This window comes from Amborella trichopoda, chromosome 9, assembly GCF_054954075.1.
Source record: "Amborella trichopoda isolate Santa Cruz 75 chromosome 9, AtrichopodaSantaCruz75HAP2 v2.0, whole genome shotgun sequence".
Lineage (NCBI taxonomy): Eukaryota > Viridiplantae > Streptophyta > Magnoliopsida > Amborellales > Amborellaceae > Amborella > Amborella trichopoda.
Window position 1 is genome coordinate 32,837,093 of NC_142344.1, and position 22,601 is coordinate 32,859,693.

The 22,601-nt window shown below is 35.1% G+C and overlaps 1 long non-coding RNA gene across 1 annotated transcript; it reads left to right on the top strand.

Annotated features, from left to right (window-relative positions):
• On the top strand, nucleotides 1-10,626 carry LOC110006595 (uncharacterized). Its single transcript, XR_002279637.2, has 3 exons — nucleotides 1-204; nucleotides 7,556-10,017; nucleotides 10,137-10,626. It is a non-coding gene; the product is annotated as an uncharacterized LOC110006595 (long non-coding RNA).
• The last annotated feature ends 11,975 nt before the right edge of the window (nucleotides 10,627-22,601 follow it).

Below are 22,601 nucleotides of genomic sequence, written 5' to 3' on the forward strand. Positions count from 1 at the left end.
AAGGTTCGGATGAGAAAGGCTGAGTTCATGGATTTGATCTCAGAGGTAGAGATGAGCAATAGAAAGGTTGAGCTCGGATGGTTGATCATGGACAGATGCCGGAAAGAAGGAACCAAGTATATCATTAGTAACTGCGAGAGTGTGGATCCTGTGAGCCTTGAGCCTATAAAAGAGGAGACCGGCTACTAGGTTCCCATTACTAGGGTATGTTGCATTATGCTATATGGAACTCTAGAATGTTATCTGAAATTGTAACAACTTAGTTTGTTTTGTGTGCCATTGTGTGCATATTTTATATTTGGACATTTTGTTTAGGCATATTAATATTTATAAACTATTCGCTCATGGGTATACAGTTGACTTGGGCAAAACATTCCTCACCCATACGGCATGGCCAAGTAACTCGGCGGAGTCCACATGAATTCTTCTGAGTCCCAGTAAATATAATATGATAGAAAAAATAAACTACCTCAGACGAGTTATTTGCTATCCCGACCTTTCCATGAGAATTGAGCCTCATAATGCAGGGACAAAGGTCTCTACAGGCAGTTGTATTGCAATTTTAAGTTTATTTACATTGAGACCAGGTTACAATAAAAGAGGACTAGTTTTCTGCTAAGAGAAATGACTCTACAGAAAGGTCACAACCTTCATATCGAAACCCAAATCAAGATTTCTAAACTTGGAAATCAAATTTTTATTTCCATCAGTACCTGTTTGGCATTTGTTTTTTATTTGGCAATACAAATCTTATGCCTGAATTCCATTTCTAATCAAGATTGGAATTTCAAGAGTCCCTCAATTCCATTCACCTGTTCTTTGATGTTCTTTGATGATGCGCTTACCTAAGTCACTGAACTCTAAATTTTCCTGCAACGGCTGCTATTTTCTTTTCCTCATCGTGTTTTAATTTTTTTAAATTTCTATTTTCTGGATGAATTTTTTGGTATATCTTATGCCTTACATAACTATAATTTTATGCACTTATATACTTACAAGTACATCCTGTAAAGCATAAGATATACCAAAAATTCATCCAGAAAATAGAAATTTTAAAAAATTAAAACACGATGAGGAAAAGAAAATAGCAGCTGTTGCAGGAAAATGCACAAAGGGCTGATTTTAGTTTTCTCCAACATATTTCTTTGAAGAGAACAATAACTTATCCCAAAACTAGTTTGTTGCAATGGCGACCTTCCCTTTTGGAGAAAATTATGTAGGGACCATATTGGGGTCTATTACCATTTGGTGTCTCATTTGCCCAATATTACGAGCACCACCCCTTGCCCATGGCGTTTTTTTTCCCTAAATTACCCCGCAATGAAAACACCGGTCAAGGAGGCTATTTTTCTGCTCATTTCCTTTTAAGTGAACTGCTATTTGTTGTTCGGTATTTGAAGTACCGGACAACCATATGGACAATAGATTCCAGCGCTTGTGCTTCACCCCAAACAATGCTATATTACCTTATTTGACATTGACCACGCTCCCCCAAGATTCAGAGTATGGAACTGCACGATACTGATGTTGGATTCACCAGGAAGCAGTTCCCAGAGATACCCTTTTGTTTAAATTTTTTGGATATGGCTCTAATACCTTGTTGAAATTTTATGGATGCTCTGATACCACTGATAGGCCTTTTTTTCTTTTTTAAGTATGCGTAGCTGCTACCACTTTGGGTTCTTTTCAAAAGCATGCACTCACTTTTGGAGATAATCATAAACTCAAGGTTTTTTCCACATATATCATTTCACATATTCATCCACAGGTTACATATAAGTTACATACACTCGTTGCTTTCACAGGTTGCACATATCTACATCCACAGGCACAAGTTGCATACAAGTTACATGCTCTCATTGCTTTCACAGGTTGCACATATCTCATTACATGATGCCGATATATAGGCGTCTAGAACAATTATGCGACTACCCACAACTCACAACTCATGACTCACAAACCTGATTTGATAACTACCTGCAAAGCATACATGTTTAGATAACTCCAATTACCCATTACCCATAAAGCTACGTGATCTGATAACTCCCACAAAGTAACTACCTACTAACACTATATAGAGAGAGATAACTACCGATTATTCTACTTAGAGAGAGATAAGAAAGACACGAACATGGACCCCACATCTCCTATTAGTTTGCATCATCTTCAACATTCCCCCATGATGCAAAATTTTCTACTCCTTTTTCTGTTTTTAATTTTCATGTACATGATTTTCAATAAAATTGCAAAGGTTTTCATTTTTCTCTGTCAATGCCAAATCTAGGGTTTCAAGCTTTTCAATATGCTTCTTCATTTCACAAATTTCTTCTTCCCTTACAATCTTCATATTCTCTTCTTCGTCATCTTTAATTTCAATGACTTCTTTCATTTTTGCCAATTGTGATATGACAAAATAGATTGTACTGTGTTCGGCTTAATTTTCATATCCATATAGGATCCTGAAAATTCTTTTCATCTGACTTCTACCTCATAGATAAAAATAAGATTGTAGTCTGGTTCCCCCTTGATAATTTTGTAAATTGGTTTTTCAATTTTTTTTTTTTGACAAAATTCATTCAACTTGCTTTTTAGAGTAGCAATTGCCATATTTCTTGACGTATTTTCTGCTAAAACAAATTGCAGCAATTAGTTTTCTTTTTAATTCCCTTTTTTTGAAACATTTTTCTCCTATTTTTTTATGCCTTCTCATGACATAACACTCTAGGATTGCTGTCTTCCCTTCCTTTTTTTTTTTTCTTCAAAAAGAACATTTCTTTTTTTTATGCCTTCTAGTGGCATCATTATGCCTTTTCATGACATGACAAACTAGGACTTCGATGCCCTGTTTTTCTAAACACAATTTCTTTTTTATGCCTTTTGATTAGACACCCTTATGCTTTTTCATGGTATCATCATGCCTTTCCATGACATGACAAACTAGGACTGCGATGTCCTATTTTCATTTTTTCCAAAAATCATTTTTTCTATACCTACACTAGACATGGATTTCCCATCATGCCTTTCCATGGCACGACATACCAGGACTACAGTATCCTGTTTCTTTTCTTTCCCAAAAATTATTTTTTCATTTTTCCTATGCCTATATAGGCATGGATTTCCCATGAGGACTACTCATGTCCACCTTTCAGAATTTTTTTTTTAAATTTAATTTTCTGAAAACTTTTGCAAAAATACGATATCAAGAGCTCTCCAATTTTGTTTCCCAATTTTTTTTTAACATCTCCATCTTCTTTTTCAAAGAACATCACATTTAAGAAATTTTTTTTCTGTTTTTTTTAATGCAAATCACCTAATATTTTAATCAAAATATTTTTTTTGGTTTTTTTATTTATTTTTCAAAATTTCTTCATTTTAAATTTTCAATACTCATAAAATTCACCTTTGAAAATTGTAATGAATAGTTGAAAATTATTTCGACTACTAGGTGTGCCATATGGAATAAAGCAGGAAATTAAATAAAGATATTTAAATTGTTATAACCTTTTCCGTGAATTTTGTTTCTGACCTGCTGGATTAAATTGCCACACCAACTTCTTTTGTAACTTGCGATTTCCTTATTTCCTTTTTGGCAACCTAGGCTCTTCAATGCCCATCCTCAACTTGGACTCTCCACACCAGTGCCTATCTTTTTTTTTTTTTTTTTTTACAACTTGAGCTCTCTATGCCAATGCCTATCCTTTTCATTTCACAACCTGGGCTCTGATGCCCATCTTTTTTTTTTTTGCACAACTTGTGTTCTGATACCACGTTAAAAGTTTTTAGATAAAGCTCTGAAACAATGTTGAAATTTTATGGATGCTCTGATACCACTGATATCGTTTTTTTCTTTTTTTTTAATATGTGTAGCTGCTACCACTTTGGGTTCTTTTCAAAAGCACGCACTCATTCTTGGAGATAATCACAAACTCAAGGTTTTTTCCACATATATCATTTCACATATTCATCCACAGGTTACATACAAGTTACATGCACTCGTTGCTTTCATTGGTTGCACATATCTACATCTACAAGCACAGGTTACATACACTTGTTGTTTTTACGGATTGCACATATCTCATTACATGATACCCATATATAGGCATTTACAACAGTTATGTAACTACCCATAACTCATAACCCACAACCCACGACTCACAAACTTGATTTGATAACAACCTACAAAGCATACGAGTTTAGATAACTCTAACTACTCATTACCCATAAAGCTACTCCCACAAAGTAACTACCTACTAACACCACATAGAGAGATAACTACCCATGACTCTACTTAGAGAGAGATAAGAAAGATACGAAGACCCCACATCTCCTTTTATTTTGCATCATCTTCAACAATTTCCTCTTCCTTGAACAATGGCATGAAGTGAAAATGGGGTTCCATTTACAGTGGCAGTCTCAGACTCTGGTTTCGATGATGATGACTCTGTGCGGCTGGGGCTTGGCCGATGCTCAAGCTCCTCAGATAGTAAAGGAAGCTCTGCAACTTCTTGCACCATGTTCCCTGCCAAAGAAACCGATAAAGAGACCTCAATGGACATGGACCTGAACTTCTAGCTCCACCTTGGTAAGTCTGCTAGCCCGACAAAGAAACATTCTTATTCAACCTTATAAAAACCCACGGGGCAACAATGACTACACAGAACCAAGTTGTCTTCTGCAACTAAGCCGCTCAACTGGACCATCGGAATCTGGAATCACAAGCATTGTTCTCATTTAGAAGTAAGAACCATGAGTCAGAAAAATCCAAAGTGACTGACAAGAGATCGTCCGCCAATGTGGAACGTGTTGAAGGCCATGTACTGCTGCGGGAGCAGAGAAGAGTGACAAACTAGGTTATTATAATGACATCATTAATAATGATGATACAGCATACTGCAAGGCCCATGGGGGCGGCGACAGTGCCAATTCCTGGGCTGCACCAACAGTGCCAAGGCACGCACGGACTTGTGCATCTCTCATGGAGAGGTCTGTTGATGTGGGCATGACGGCTGCACATGTGCAGCTCGTAGCAAGTCTGGGCTGTGCATCAGGCGTGGTGGGGGCAAGCGGTGCCAGCATGAAGGATGCACCAAGAGCACTAAAGGTTTCTCGGGGCTCTGCATCTTTAATGTTGCGGGCCGGCTGTGTCAGTTCCCGGTTTACTCCAAGGGCGCAAAAGGAAGCACACACTTTTGCAAGGCCCATGGAGGGGGGAAACGGTGCATATTGCCTAGTACCTGGATGCACCAAGAGTTTTGATGAGCACGTCATTCTGCAAGGGACATCGTATCAACATTTACCAATTTTCTCGGTCTATTTCTAGAAAGCTGTCCGGTACTTCAAACACCAGACACTAAATAACAGTTCATTTCAAAGGAAACCAGTTCTCGGTTTGTCTAGGATGAGATGGGTAGATCTCTATCCCAAAATCTATGATGTAATTTTCATTGGTGTAATGGATTTCAGTTTCCTGTGCAGTGGATTTAGCCCTTATGGGATGAACCACATAAGTCTTTGTGTTCTTGTGGTATGTGTTTCATGCTTTATTTCTCGAACTTTATTTGTGAAAAATCAACACATCAGATTTAGAGCTTCCACACACAACATTTAGGACCCAACATTTTTGTCTTTGCCCTATTTTGTACCCTCTTGAGAAACCCTGCAAGTAGCTCCTATATCTAACTTACCTCTTCATAAAAAGTAGCAAGACCCACCTACTCCGCAAGTCTCATGTAAAAGGTTATATAAGAATGTGCTATTGATATAAACATTTTACAATATATATAATGAATGGCAAATATGCATGTCCTTTTTGTGCTTGAATATTTGAAATTTTATTCATAAAATGAGTAAATTGTTTATGAGATAATTTTAGATTAACACAAAAAGAAATTTGATGTAGAAAATCAAGTAACATACATAGGATATTAGATTGAGTATTAGTTTAAGGAAAAGTCTTTCCAATGCCTATAGGTGATAGGGATCAGTGATTTCATCCTTGCCCTATCCACTATTTGTTTAAATGGGATGAAAGGAGAGGTTGGGATTGAATAAAAAAAAAAAGCACGAAACAAACGCTTCAAACCTTCAAAAGTTTCAACCTACCTCTCTCTTTCCGCTTCCCTTGCACTGTGGGCTTCCCTTTCTCTCGCTCACCCTCCCTCTGCTCTGCGAAGCCTCTTGCCCTCTCTCTACGAAGCCCTCTGTCTTGCTAGCGCTCCCATCTCTATTGCCCTCTTCTCTCACTGTGAAGCTTCTTGCTGCCAGAGCCACATACAAAGTTCTTTAACAAACCAGATGAGTCCTTCCATGCCCTCTCTCTCTCTCTCTATGTACACACATAGTTCTTCTCTATTGCCTAACCCACAATCTCTCAATAAACTCTAACCCCAATTCAAGAATAAAACCCAATTTTTTCCAAAACCAAACCAACACTTTTTATTCAAATCCTAATACAAAATATTGTAATAAAACCCACTTTTTTACCTAATAAAACACCAAAAACGGGAGAGAAAATCACAGACAGAAAGTAGAAGAGAAAACTATATATGAGATGAAATTTTGGATTTGGTTTAAAAAATTAGGTGATTTCAGTTTATCACAGTTTAAATCGAACCTTATCACGAATACACACCAAATATTGTTCTTTGATGTTCAAAACAATCCCAAAGTAGAAATAGTGAATGAAGCCCTCTATTTTATAGTGCTAGATGCAAAATCAGTGAGTAGAAAAAAGTTTTTACTTAATAAATCACAAAAAAGGACTGCCTCAATGTAAAATGATTTTGTTTTTTTTTTCTTCCTTCTTGTTGATAGCAATTGATTTTTTTATGGTATTATGTTGTTTATTTTGGTTTGATTTGTGGATTTTTTACTGATCGTTCATTAGGTCAAATGGGTAGTTTTAGTTCCTTTCTCTTTTGTTGTTTCTTTTTTTTTTTTTTTCATTTTTGATATAGTCCTGAAGTGATTGTAGAGCAAAATTTTAGAGTGGTTTTTTGTTTTTCTTTTACCGATCGATTGCTTGTTTTTTGTTTGGTAACGTTTGCTAATACTCGGAATTAATGAGTAGAAAATATTTATTGAGAAATGAATATTAAAAAAATCATGTTTTTTAATTTGCCGTGGAGCATGGATGTAGAACATTTGTGATTCTAAGTTGATGTTGTTATTACTATCATTAGTACTATTTTGTTCTTCTTTCTCTCTTGGAAATAGCACTCTCTTTGTTTCGTTCCTCAAAGAAGAAACAGACTTTGTTGGCTTGCATATTATACTTTTTTTTCTCCCTAAATTTAGAAATTTTGACTTCAATAAATAGTTTCTAGGTTTTCATTGCCTTGATAAGTTTCATTTGTAAGATTTTGGCTACTTTTTTAATGGATGATTTTGGATTTCTTCTAATGTTTATTACAATTGTTAGGCAAATTACTTTCTCAAAAAAAAAAAAATCTTAAGCAAATTAAGTTGGATTTAGAATAACATTGTTTTCTGGCATCATTTTATGTATACAAGTGAAATGAACTTTTTTTTTAATGTTGCACTTTTTGTAGTGCAGCCTCCCAATATAGAGGAGCTCTATTATCTTCTGGTGAGATTAGCAGGGTTGGGCAGGACCTACAATGCATGTGTTATGGATGCCTTAACATCAGTATCTGCTTCTTCTCCTCTCAACATTACAAATTTGAAAAATGGGCATGAGTGTGGTGCTCGAGCTATGGTGGATGAAGCTTGCCATGGTTCTCCATCTGATGGAGAAGGAGATCCTATACTTATAGATGCAGAGCCAGCCCTAGCAAGAGGTGCAAGTATCGAACCGGCAATAAGAATGGCATTTACTGATGAAGAAGAAGCTTATGATTATTATAATAAGCACGTAAAATTGGTAGGATTTGGTATAAGAAAGGGAAGGACCATATGGAAACATGATGGAAGAATTAGTCGGATTTTAGAATATTGAAGGTAAGGTTTTCGTAGTGAGATGTATGATGGGAGTGAAAATGCTTGCCCCCACACAAAATGTGGATGTCAGGCAAAGATCTGCATTAAGAAGGATGACAAAAATAGATGGGTTATTGCGAAGGTTGTAAAAAAACATAATCATATTCTCATAATGCCCAACAAGACTAGATTCATTCGCTCTCATCAAAAGATACTAAATACATTGAAGAAGGTGATTGACACATTGGAGTCTAGGGTTATGATGGATTTCCTCATTGAAGAGGCCGAGAGGCAGAAAATGTCACTTTCATTAAGAAAGACCTTGAGAATCACATAACTAAAAAAAAAAATAACTGAAAGGAAAAGAGGGTAATGTTGTTAAGAATTGGTTGCATATGAAGAATGAATTGGACCCTAACTTCTTTTATAGAGTTCGACTTGATGAGATGGGGAGGTTGTTTGGTGTTTTATGAGTTGATTCAAAGTGTATATTATCATACCAATTTTTTAATAACGTGGTAACCTTTGACACCACATACCAAAGAAATGAATACAGTATGCCTTTTGGCCCAATCCTTGGAGTTAATCATCACACTAACACAATTTTTCTCGGATGTGATCTCATCTTCAATGAACTACATAAACCTTCACTTGGTTATTTGAGAACCAGCTAAAGGCAATGGGAGGTTGCCAACCAAGTACAATTATCACTGATCAGGCTTTAGCTATAATGACAACAGTTAAGATCGTTTACCCAAATACTAATCATCACTATTGCAAGTGGCACATCATGAGAAAGTTTAAAACACATCTAAGCAATGTTGAGCGTGCGCACCCATTATTCTTAGAAGTATTCAAGAAGTGTATTGCAGCCTACACAATTGAGCAGTTTTTGGCTGATTGGTTGGCTATGATTCAGAAATATGATCTTCAAGAGGAAAGTTGGCTCAAGTGGTTATATGGTTATCGCACTGAATGGGTTAATGCATACATAGTTGATAGATTCACAGCCGGCATGAAAACCACACAACGAAGTGAAGGGTTCAATCGTCATTTAAAGATGCATGTCACTTCTGGTACAAGTTTGCAAAAATTCATGAATGCTATTGAAAAGTTACAAAAAAAGAAGTTCATCAAAGAAAAAGAGAAAGATAGTAAAGATCTTACATCCACACCTGTTTTAAAGACAACCTTCCTGATCAAGGAGCATGCAGCAAGGACACACACTCATAAAGTATTTAAAAAGTTCAAAGAAGATGTTGTAAGGTCCTCAAATTGGCTTAGCAAATTAATCGAAGGCAATGATGAATTTGCCAAATATAAGGTGGAAGACATTCACGGTGTGCCAAGCCCTAGGACGGTTACATTCATTGAATCAGGGAAGAAGTGTACATACACATGTTAATTCTTTGAGCGTGTTGGAATCCCTTGTTCACATATGCTCAGAGTATTCAACATGAGGAATAAATTGAAGATCCCATCTAACTACATTTTGAGCCATTGGACAATAGATGCGAAGAAGGGTGTCAAAGACAAATGTGGTGCTAGTAGTTCGACTATTTCTAAATTTCGAGTTTCATTCGATGTCATGAGCTTTATGACCTTGTGAGAATAATTGTAGAGTCAGTATTATAAAATGATGATCTATTTGAAAAAGTGAAGTTGAGTTTCTCCAAGTTAGCTGAGGAGGTCAATGTAATAAGAGAGTCTTTGTCGAATACTTATGCACCATCAACCTCCACTCATTGCAATGCCGATGAAGATGAAGTATGTGGCAGTATTAGATCAGTTGCATTCAGAGTTGTCCACTAATTCCACTAAGGGCACTAGAGTCTATGAGGATATTCACTATCCTTTCAGGCTTCAAGCTAATGCCTCCCCCCTTATCCTCAATCCACCATGTGCACGAGCAGTTGGATGACCAAGGACTAAAAGGATAAAACCTTCATGGGAGGAAGGGCCGAAATCTTCTACGCAAATAAAACAGCCGGAGGAAAAACCACCCACTAGAAGAAAGTGTAAAATTTGCAATAAAAGTGGACATGACAGGCGTAACTGTCCGGTGAGGACGCGTGGGATGTAAGTGCTTGTTTGCTTTATGTATTGAACGTAATAAGCCTAATTGTTTCTATTTAGCTTTAGTTTTCATTTATCTTTTGCTTTTCGTATTGGACTTACAATACATCTTTCTCTTATAGAGCTATTGCAGACCTCGAACTGAGTTGAAGCCATGACATACAAAGGGGCTGCAATTGCATGGAGGATATGACAAATTGTGACACTGCATTCGCCTCAAGGATTTTTTTATGTTGACTAATTTTTTGAATTTTGGAGGCATGTAAAAACCCATTTTTGTAGTTTACTTTGGGGGTTATGTGAATATTCAATGAATTTTACGGGCAAATAAGAGACCTATTTATGGGGCATGTAAGGGACTTGATTAATTTTTTGAATTTTGGAGACTTGTAAATACCCCTTTTTGTAGTTGACTTTGGAGGGTTATGTGAATATTCAATATTCATGTAATTTTTATGGGGGTATGTACAAGACCTCTTTATGGGGCATGTGCAGAACTCATTTGGTGACTTTTTAGTGACATATGTGTGACATTTCTTTTTTTTCCATCTATGTCATTAACGTGTACAATGTGGGTTTAGTTGGATAGTGAAATGCATTTATATGCCCTCAGTTCTCACTTTATTTTATTTTTTATGCTGAACGTTTGATACATTCTCACCTTTTATCACACCTGAATTCATGCAGAATAGCTTTATAACCATTACGGACCTGCTTTGGATAACTAGCTCTCTTTCATAGGCTTTAGATTTGAATGATCTCTCTCTCTCTCTCTCTCTGTTTATGTGTGTCTCTCAAAAACAACAAAAGATATAAACTGAATAATACCATAAACTAGATAATTTCATTCACAAAATATTGTCATTGATTAAACAACGATTAATTATAATCATTTACAAATCACTGGAGAGGATAAACACCTCATGAAATGGGAAAAAACCAGATTCAAATAAAGCTTCAAAAAAGGTAACTCAATTGAGCTGACTCAACCACCAACAAGTAGTTTATTTTTTTTTGTTTATTCAAGTTTCATTCCTCTATTCTAATAATGCAGCGAAGGCCGTCCCCTTTGAGCATGTATTAAAAAGTTTTATTGTTCTCTGAGAATGAGACTGAATGTGTGATGAAGTTCTCCATGTGACGTGTACCTTCTTCATGTATTTGTCGACAATATATCGAAGATCAGAATGTAGCTTATAGTTTCCAAAGAATGGTCCTTTGAGAGTCATTTTATTGAGCACATTCATCGGGTGTGTCTTGAACACTGCATCCTTGTGAAGAACCCCTACAAGCATAGTTACACTGCATACTTCTTCGTGTATTTGTCGACAAACATGCAGTATCTAGATGACATTTAAGATTTCACCTTTAATTTACGGTACGTGACCACAAGCATTGGAAGCACAAAATAGCAACAGAAGCAGGGGTACGAGAGAAGGATAAGTAGTTTCAAAAAGATCTATAGCTTAGAGAACCATATGGTTATAAAAGAAAGTCAACATATATGTATCTAGGCACACTATTGTGCAAATGTATAATCACATACAGAATCTGCATGAGTTCTATTCATGACTCTGACAGAGCCACTATTTCAATCTATAGGCATCGAGTGCATAGTACATGTGTAGCCTATTCCAAATACTCACGGTAGGTGCAACTTTGAAGCGGGAGCCACTACCTATGTATTAATGATACTAGATTCAAGACATCATCAATTCTTTGTGGCCATTTGGAAGCATTTCAGAAATTCAGAGAGAAATAAAATACTCAATTACACTTTTCATTAACAGATGTTGTACACTGTAATAAAAATAAACAAATAATATCATCATTATCATCATCCAAGCCTTGTCCCAATTATTTGGGGTTAGCTAAAAGACATAATGTACTCTCTAAAAATAGCCCATCTACAAGTCGTCCAATCATGATCATATCTTTCTCCTTTTTAACCACCACTTTCTCCCTAATGAAATTGATTATGAATCCAACCATATACATCTTAGGAATCGAAACCAAGAACTTCATCATATTAGGAGCATAAAATTCTTGCTTTAGGATCAAGGTGCTCCCACTCTTCAGTTTCAGCTCAAAATCTCCAACTCCAAGTACATAAGTTTTCTGATTTCCTCCCATGTAAATATTTTGCTGTCCTGGCCCCATGGGAGTGAAAGAATGGAAATCATCCTTGGTGTTTGAGACATGGGTCGTAGCCCCCGAGTCAACACACCAAGAGACTCCCTTGTAGTCAGCCAGCATAGACTCAAAAACCACACATGTCAATTCCTTGTTGGTCCCTCCAGATTTATTGAACCGACAACTATTAGCTATGTGGCCCACCTTCTAACAAATAAAGCAAGTTCGAGTCTCTCTCTTTGCTCCCTTATTTCTAAAATCTCTCCTTTTGAAATATCTTTTTTTCCCAAAATAATTTTTTTCCTTTCCTTTCTTAAATTTAAAAGAGAGTGGAGATTTTACCATATGCACGGCTTCCCTTGAAGTTGTTGTCAGTAGTTGCCTTGAATTTTTCCTCTCCTCTTCTGCTTTCATTATAGTGATGAGCTCCTCCAGTTTTGGTGCTTTCTTTCTGACTGAGTTGGAAGATACGAAGGTCTCTTATGAATTAGGAAGTGAATTCATAAGATGAATCACTTGCATAGATTCATTGGGTTTCATACCTGTGTCTTCTAGCTCCCCGACTAGCGCACGAAACACGTGCACATGAACTGTAAACTTGGTACCTTCTGCTACCTTTAACTCATTATACCTCCTCATAGCCATGGTTTGCTTCATAAGAGAGGGTTCAACATACTCTCTGTCAAGTTTATCATAAATCTCACTTGCAATATAGATTGACTTATACTTAGAAGCATATGAGTTAAGTCATAACAAATAAAAGAAGGTGTTTGTATCTCAGATTCCTCTTCTTCTAATTGACGTACTCATCTTTAATGACTTGAGACGAGTCGTCAATTGGACGACGAGGTTGATCCTCAAAGAGTACCTCACGCAAGTTTTCCTCATAGAGCACAAATTTGACTTTTCTTTTCCATGAAGCAAAGTTGGTTCCATCTAACCTTTCGGTTTTCAAGATATCTGAGATGACGGTACAAGCAGCCATATATTTCTATTCTCAAATAAAAATAAGAAAAGACTCTTAATGGCAATCTAGTAAAACTAGCTCTGATACCAATGAAAGAAGGACCTATGTGATATTTTGCCAGGGAATACAATTATTATTATTATTATTTTTAATGATAATAATCACCCCTTTTGGTTTTGGCAAAAAGATCACTTACAGATGGTCTTATTACAATCAATAAATATTTCAAAATAAAATAGCACAACAATAAAATAAAATTCAACCACTTGATGCCATTTATTCAACCTAATACTATGCTTGAGAATATAAAAATAAAAGAGAGCAAGTAAGTAAAAGAGAAGATGCCGGAGATTACCTCAACCGGGCTTATTGCACCCCACACCGAGTCACCACATCCAATGGTGTGGGATCAGCGGTCTAGCTTCAATCTCGAACCGGGAAAGCTAAATTCGGGCAAACTAGGTAACCACCCTTAAATATCTATAAAACCCTAACCCCAAAATTATCTAAAGATTTAACCCTGATTTCCCAAACCCTTAGTATCTTTAGGTCAAGAGAGAGAGAAAAGGAGACCTAGTGTTGGGGCGTGCCCCCTATGGGTCTTAAGAGAGAGAGAGAGAGTTAGAGAGAGAAAATCTGAGAGGAGAGAGAGAGAGAGTTTATGAGAGAGAGAGAGGTGTGTAAAGATGGGAGAGAGCACCCTTATTTATAGTGAAATTTAAGTCTAGGGTTCTTTAGAGTTTCTTATAGTTTGCCTCTTTTTTGAGATTGAATATGGACCGTTGATCAAGGTGACTTGTGGGGTGAGAGATCTGAACCATCTATTCCATAGATGGGCCATCAACATTATGAAAGGTGCATGAACCATTATCTCCCTTTCCTTAAACCATTTTCCTATTAATATATTTAAATAAATTAAATCCATTAAAGATATCATGCATTCCATAAAATTACATTATCCATCTCATGTATTCCATAAGAATATATAAAGAAATATCAAGTTAATATTTACTATCTTAAATAGATAAGTTATGGTCAATATTTACTATAATACAAATTGACCATATGTCATAAGGTACACTTTCCATATTTAAATAACTTGAACACAAAGCTATCAAAAGGAATCCAAAGGGGTGGGGTGTGCCACCCCTTTGTGGCACATGTGGGAGCCTACCCACATGCCACATGGTGGGCTCATGTGCATTATGGGTCCCCATGGAATTTTATAAATAGTTTTTAAAATTAAATAAAACAATTTAATATATATTTGAATTTTTATAACTTTGTAAACTCAATAACTGTATTGTTATAAGTCCAAAAATCATAAATAAAATATTGAAAGATTTATAAAATTCAAATAATAAAATGAACACAATTAAATTAATATGATGGGAAAATGATCCATATGATTTTAGGAATTCAATCTGTAATTATGGGGTACTCCTCTTTCAACTGCAGACTACAAACTACACTTGCTTTATCGAACCGACCAACTGTTTCCCATGGCCTACAGTTCAAGCAGGGGCTCATTAGCGGGTCACCAAAATTTGCCCCATGAGTCAAGGCGTCGCAATCCCAGTCTGTGGATTACAGTCCTCTTCTAGAGACGAATCAAGGTCACCACGACCTGATGCGACCACAGCTCTATGGTGCATAGGGGTATCTCTCGCATATGTATACGCTTCACCCAAAAGGTGGATAACTGGCTTTTTCGAATGATCTATCCATATGCATGTCATGCGATGGAACATGGATGAGGTTTTTGCTACCGTCTTTGTAGACCTAACTTCACACACAAGGGTCACACAGTCCTTCGGCTCACTCATCTAGGCATAAGCTCCGACCTCATCAAGGGCTAATCCAAAACCCTTCTCAGTTTATTCTTTATGCCCAGGTACCTTGGGTTTTCCATCTGACTGTCCTAGATCGTCAAGCTCAGTCCGGTATCAGCAAACATCATTTGTTTAATATGGTCCTTGAGAGACCACACTTTTACTGAGTTTATGTTCCACTATATTAAACGTTTTTCATTACACACTCATAAGGCCTATAAAGGCCACATAAACCCAATATTTCCCACCAATGCTCAAATAAACCAATCCATGTGTACAAGTTGATATTAATATCGGGAAATTGGAGCTTCGGATATAGGCATTGTCCACATGATTTGTGGTACTCATGGAAAAGCATAAAGATGGATACAAACTCACATTCGAAGTACTAATTGCAAAAACGATACAAGTTGAATATTTTAGAAAGGACAAACCATTAATCATAAGATTAACTGATGGTAACAAAGTGCTGAATTCATCTCATAGTGTGTCCTTTTATTTCTACAACATAAAGGTTAAATTATAAAATTGACAACATATTGTCTTCGATTTAAATTGTGATATATTGAAATAACTTAATTTTTTAAACCAAATCTTAAATTTCATCTCCCATATATAGTTTTCTCTTCTATTTTCTCTGTCTGTGATTTCCTCTTCTATTTTTGGTGTTTTATTGGAATATTTTGATTTGGTATTTTAATAAAAAGTGTTGGTTTGGTTTTGTAAAAAAATGGGGTTTTATTCTTCATTTGGGGTCAAAGTTTATGGAGAGATTGTGTGTTCGGAAACATAGAAGCATTGCGTGTGTGGCAAAGAGAGAGAGGGCAAGGAAGAACTCGCATGGTTTGTTGCATAACTGCATATGTGGTTCTGGCAGCAAGAAGCTTTACAGTAAGAGAAGAGGGCAACTGAGACAGGAACGCAAGCAAGATAGAGGGCTTCGTAGAGAGATGACAAAAGGCTTTGCAGAGCAGAGGGAGGGCGAGCGAGAGAGAGGGAAGCTCGCAGAGCAGCAAGGGAAGCCGGAAGAAATGTGTAGATTGAAATTTATGTGGGTTTGAAGCTTTTATTTAGCGCACATGCTTTTTTTTTTTTTATTCAATCCCAACCTCTCGTTTCATCCCATTTAAACAAACAATGGAAAGAACAAGGGCGAAATCACTATTCCCTATCGCCTATAGGCGTTGGGACGACTTTTCCTTAATTTAAGTATAATTATACCTAGTACTTATGAAACACGTTAATTATATTACATAATTGCTATTATTATAAATTTGCATATTGAAGTTATTAAAATGCTAGTTTTATTATTATTAATTTGTGATAAAATAAAACATATAATCAATTAGGATTCTAATTGTTTAAAATTTTATAATGTCCATTGATTATTACTATCACGTTATTAGTGTTATTAGTAGTATTTATATTTATTATTATTTTTTACACTATAATAATTTGAGATACTAACAATTTCTATAATTAAATAATAGAAAATATTGGCATAGGCCCACTAGTTTACAACTACGTAGGAGCCCAACGGGCCAGATTCAATCTAGATTGATCTGACATATACAACTTCATTTCATATTTGAATTTTAATTATTTTTCTACAAATCCAAATCATGTGAAATTTTAGACGTTTATTCTTCTCATCAAGATTCACCTAATAAAAATATTTTAAAAAATAATTCACAAAATATAAATTAATCAAAATACCCTTGAAAAGTTTCAGGGGATTTTGGTTAATTTATTTTCATGAAATATTTTTTTAATATTTTTATTGGATTCTTCTATTCTTATAGAATACATGTTCAAAATTTCAAGTGATTTAAATACGAAATATAATCGTGATCATTAACGGCCCAGATTGAATTTGGCCCGTAGGGCTTATATGTATGTGTAGGCTAGTGGGTCTATGCCATTATGTTCCTTAAATAATTAATATACTAGATTAAATTCTTCCAGATGAATTATTAAAATACCCTTTGGAACGCCTAAGAAATTTCTGGATGTCAATATATTTCGAGTTACAAAAGATCAAGCATAGTGAATTTATGTTCCATTATTGTAAGACCATAAGAAATAATTAATTATTAGTCAGATAATTACAAATTATAAAATTATCGCATTTTTAATTAACTCAACGTAATTTTATAGTCATATCATTGTGATAAATTAATTAATATATTAAATAAATTATTGTCATAATAAAATTATGATTATGATTGAATATATTTGTGATAATATTATTTAATTTAATTACTATTATTATAAAACAATAATAGCTAAAGGAAGATACTACAAAACGCTTATAGGTGAAAATGAACAGTGATTTCGTCTACCCTCATTACCATCCAAACTTCATCGTAGGGTGACAGTTGTCTGGTAGTGTTTTTATTTTCATTTTTTTTTTAGTAATTGGAATGTTCTGAAATTCAGAGCGTGTGTACATCTTAGTGAGGTGAACCTAAAAACATGAAAAAAATAATTCGTAAAATATAAATTTACCAAAATACCCCTGAATGCTTTTGGGGGTATTTTGATCAATTTATATTGTGTAAATTATTTTTTTCATATTTTTATTAGGTGTGTCTCACTAAGATGTACACATGCTCCAAATTTCAAGTTATTTAAATTTGTAGAAAATAAATGAAAATTGAAATACTTTCTGACAACTGTGACCATGGGATGAAGTTTGGTTGGTGATGAGGGGAGGCAAAATTATTATTTATTTTCACCTATAGGAATTGGGAAGAGTTTTCCATACCTAAATGAAGATGCTACAAAATGTCTATAGGCAAAAATAAACTGTGATTTCACCTACCCTCGTCACCATCCAAACTTCATCGATCGGGCACAATTGTCAAGTAGTTTTTCAATTTTCATTTTTGTTTTATTAATCGGAATGATCTGAAATTTGGAGCGTATGTATATATTAGTGAAGCACACCTAATAAAAATATAAAAAGAATAATTCACAATATATGAATGGATCAAAATACCTCTGTAAATTTTTGGAGGTAGTTTGGTCATTTTATATTTTACAAATTATTTTTTTCATATTTTATTTGGTGCGTCTCATTAAGATGTACACACGCTCCAAATTTCAAGTAATTTTGAGATTTAAAAAAAAAAAATTGAAAAATTACTAGACAACTGTGACTGTGCGATGAAGTTTGGATGGTGATGAGGGTAAGCGAAATCACTGTTCATTTTCGCCTAATATAGATCTTATACGAATTAGTATAGGGTTCGGTTTCTATAAGGTTGCAACCTTAAATAATCCAATTAAGGCGCACCTCCAAATTTTATCATAACATATAATTTTTTTGTAAACAAATCTTAGGATTATCTTAAAATCTATTTTCATATCTAATTAGAAAATTTTAAACTCTAAAAATAGTTAAAATCAAAGAGAACTATAAACATATGAAAATCTTGAAAATGGACGGCCTAGATATTGTGTTGCAAGATGTACTATTTTTGAGACTCAAAGACTTTTCTTTTTTATATTCATACATCTCGATGTTGAGATGATCAAATAGAGGGTTTTTCAATATTAAAACAACCTTTTAAATATATTTTTGAGGTGCATCTGTAATTCTACATTTTAAGGTTGCAACTTTATATAAACTTTTCCCATTAGAATATATTATAGAGTTTCCTAAACGATCACACCAAAGAAAGAGCTAATTTTTAGGAAAAGGGAAGGACGTCTTATTTCTTAAGTAAAAAAACGTTGAGGTTATGTGGCTATTATTGAATTCATTATATAATTTTAATTTCAATATTGTAGATGTCGAGAGATTCACGTGCTGTCAAATCTAGTTTCAAAAATATAAAGATAAAGACAAGATAGATTAGAAAAACAAAAGTGAAACATGTTATAAATTACACAAACAAAATGTACCAAAAAAAGAAGAAGAAAAAGAAAGTGTTGGGATTTTTGGCCATTTAAAGGCCTTACAAGAGCAAGCAATGAATCATATAATAGTAAAACCACTACCTCCGCTGGGAGTAGGTCCAGAGGGACTGAAGTTGGCAATATTGATGTGGAGATTCAAACTAGGCTTGAAGAGCCAAGCCATTTGAATTCTAAAACCCTATGATACCATAGCATAAAGCATAATCGAGAAAGGTTAGCATGATTACCCCTTGATGAGGTGAAGAGAAGATCAAAATAGCGAGCCAAGAGCCTGTGTGACCTATGTGTATGATTCGTAGGACTGGAGGAACAAGAGCCAATTTTTCATTGTGACTATCACACATATGATAGCCGCATTGAGAAGTGAACACCATTGAGGGTGTTGCATGTACATATGCGAGAGATAGCCCTCTACACTAATTGCGATGTGTGTGCATATGTTTGTGTGACATAGGCTTGAACCTAAGGTGAACCTGTAATGCATAGACAAGGATTGCATTCTTAATGCCTATTGACGGTTGGTAGTCCAATATGAAACCCCTGTGAAGGACTATTAGATCAGTTTGAGAAAGTGAGTGTGGGACATAGTCACCAGTAGAGATAGACTGTCTCCGCATTTTTTTAACAAAGTTGGATTCGATTTTTATCAAATTAAATTAGAAATAATTAATTTTATTATAATTTATTTTTAGACTATTAAAATAATATTTATAAGTCTCTTGATATTGTATTTATTAAAATTGATTTTTAAATAAGCTTAAACTTCATTTTCACATATTTAATTATCCAGAGGCAAAATAAAAATACTAATTATTTTCAAAAATTACTTTATGGTTATAAAATTATTAAAATGCCTGGGGTCCCATTATACTCTATGGGCCCCACCTATCTAACACATTTGACGTGGTCATGGAGCCCACAAAGTCCTCCATGGGTGGCATACCCCAACTCTCTCTATTTTGTGATGGCTTGTATCATAAGCCATTATTTTGATTGAAACAAGATTTGAAACTTTTGAAAAGAGGCTAATTAAATTTTCAAAAGCAACATTTGTAGAGAAATAATAAAACTAAATATGAAAGTCCATTATATTTTCTTTACATAAAATATTTGATGAGATTAAGTTAAAGAAGCTTAGAGATAAGGTTTTAACACCTTCCATTTGATCATGATGACTAATTTATGAGTTGTATGACTAAGATCTCTCACTTTACAAGTTCCCTTTTATGAATGTTCTAGATCAAATCTCTATGAGGATGACAAAACTCTAGAAACCCTAACCCTAGCCACAAGTTTATAAAATATCTCACTAGGTTTTCTTCAACACACATTACATAAATCTCTTTGTCTCTCTCCTCAAGGTGGCACACCTCCCTCTCTCTCATCTCTCTTTCTTTCTCTCTTTGTCTCCCATTACCCCCCTGCCCTCCTTCTATTTTCTCATCATCTTCTTCAGTCTTTTTCTCTCTACCTTTCTCCTGCAATGACCTGTGACCATAGAGTTGTTGTGATGTCTAGTTTTATTAACAAGTATTGCCTCCCCAATGTTCATAGAAAAGCAACAAAGTGGCTAATATAAGAAGAATGGAAGGATGTGGAAATGAAAATTTTGATAAAAAATTTTGTTTTGAAATAGGAATTTCTCAAGTTAATGATAGGGTATTTACAAGTAAATTTTGGAAGATCTTGGGAAAAAATCATCCATGATTTATGCTTCGAACTAAAAAATTCAAAAGATTAATAGATATGAGTGGGGTTTGTCAAATTACAAAAGATGGATCAGTTGAAAATAGAACTTCTCCTTACGCATAGTCATTAGGTCTTGCTTGAAATTGTGGAAAAATCATAAAGAAATGAGGAAAATAGAAAAAAAGAAGAAAATAAACTTAAAATTAAATGATAGAAAACTTACATTGGACGTTTGGAATGCAAAGTTGGGACCCTTATGAGACCGTGGGCTGATTTACTCCATTTTCTTTCTTTTTTATCAAAGACTTCATTGAAATTCACCTATGGAAGTTTTTCCCTAAGGTTTGATTTACTTAAGGCATGTTCCTCCTAAGGCTTTGTTTTAAATTAAAGTTTCGTATAGAATTAGGGTTTGGGCATAAGGTTAGGTCACCTAGGTTTTTTTTAGAGTTTCCTTAGTCCAAGGCTTACAAGGTTTCAAGGCTTTAGGGTTTATAGGATTTGCTCAGGACCCTCTCTTTAATTTCTAAGGTACTTAGGGTGTTTAGGTTTTGAATTAATGGAACTCGGGGTTTATAGTGGCTTATAATTATGTCATACTTCAATTGGGATTAGGAGTTCCAGATCTATCTGTAGTTTTGATAATAGGTTTTGACCAGTTCATTGGTCAAAGGATTTAGTCTTCTACAGTTTCTAGAATTCTAGAAAACTATCGAAAACAGCCTACTCCAGTTGCATGAGAAATATGGTCCGATTGCACGATAAATATGGTCTTCTACAGGTTATAAACGATCAAGTTCCTAGATTCAATCCATAAGATCAACCAACTCCGATTGCACGAGAAATATGGTCCAATCTATTTTAGATTTATGGGAAGGAACATAATACATTTGCAACCTCCGTATAAGATTAAAGTCACTCAAACATACTCAAACAACAGTATACGAATCAAAGGCGAGAGAAAGGTTGTGCGTGGTGCATAATAAAGACCTAGGTAGCGGGAAAATTCTTATTAGTTGGGAGAATCAATTTTTCCATAGAATCCCCTTAAGGTATGAACTTATGAGAATAAAAAAGAACTTAAAAACGTATTAGTTTCGAGAAAGCAAAAAATTCAGCCAACATAGAATGGGAGAGACTGGATGAAGATGTACCAAAATGTGATAGTATGTGCTTGCCATGTAGGGTACTCAACCGTTCAAGCAAAAACTTATATCACATGGATCAAAGGAACAAGAATACCTTAGTGTAAATAGTAACAGTGGACTCATCTCTCTCTCTCTCTACTTGTTTTTTTAATCTCTTTCTCTCTAAAACATCAAGACTCTGGTATCTAGTATATAGGTTCTAATTTAGGGTGCATGGAGTTTTGGCGCATCAAAAGAGACCTCTTTGTTTTCTTACATTCCGAGGAAGAATTGTCCTTCTTGTGCACATCAAATACATTATTAAAGGGGGCAAATATCGTCTTGAGATAGTGTTCCTGAGTATCGAAAACAAGAAGAGCACCGGCCTTTGTTTTTTTGAAATCGTAGTATCTTTTGCCCTTATTTCACCCAACCATTTTTCAGCAATTCAAGACGACAATTTATGGGTGACAGATAGGAGACTGCCATGAGTTCCCTGAAAGTCATCAACTGTGATTTCACAAGACTCGAGCTCTTCAACGGGCTGAATTTAAAAAGATCGGAACAGAATGTCCTCTTCTTGCTTACTACACTCAAGGTGGCTTACATAGTCACCGAGTCTAATCCTGCACCACCGCCTCCATCTGATGACTCCACATAGGAGCAAACTCAAGCCTATAAAACTACAAACTATAAGAATAAAAATACAATAGTCTTCAACAACAACAATGCCCTTATACTTTGAGCATTGCTCTTTACAATTCAAATGAAATAAAATACATTGAAGTAAAGACTAAACTAACAATGTGCATGGGCTTAACGTATCCAATAGGAAGCCGATTTCAAAATAATCATTGTGCGAACACTGCAACTATATGACTACAACCCTTGACTATTACTTATTATCAATAGCAC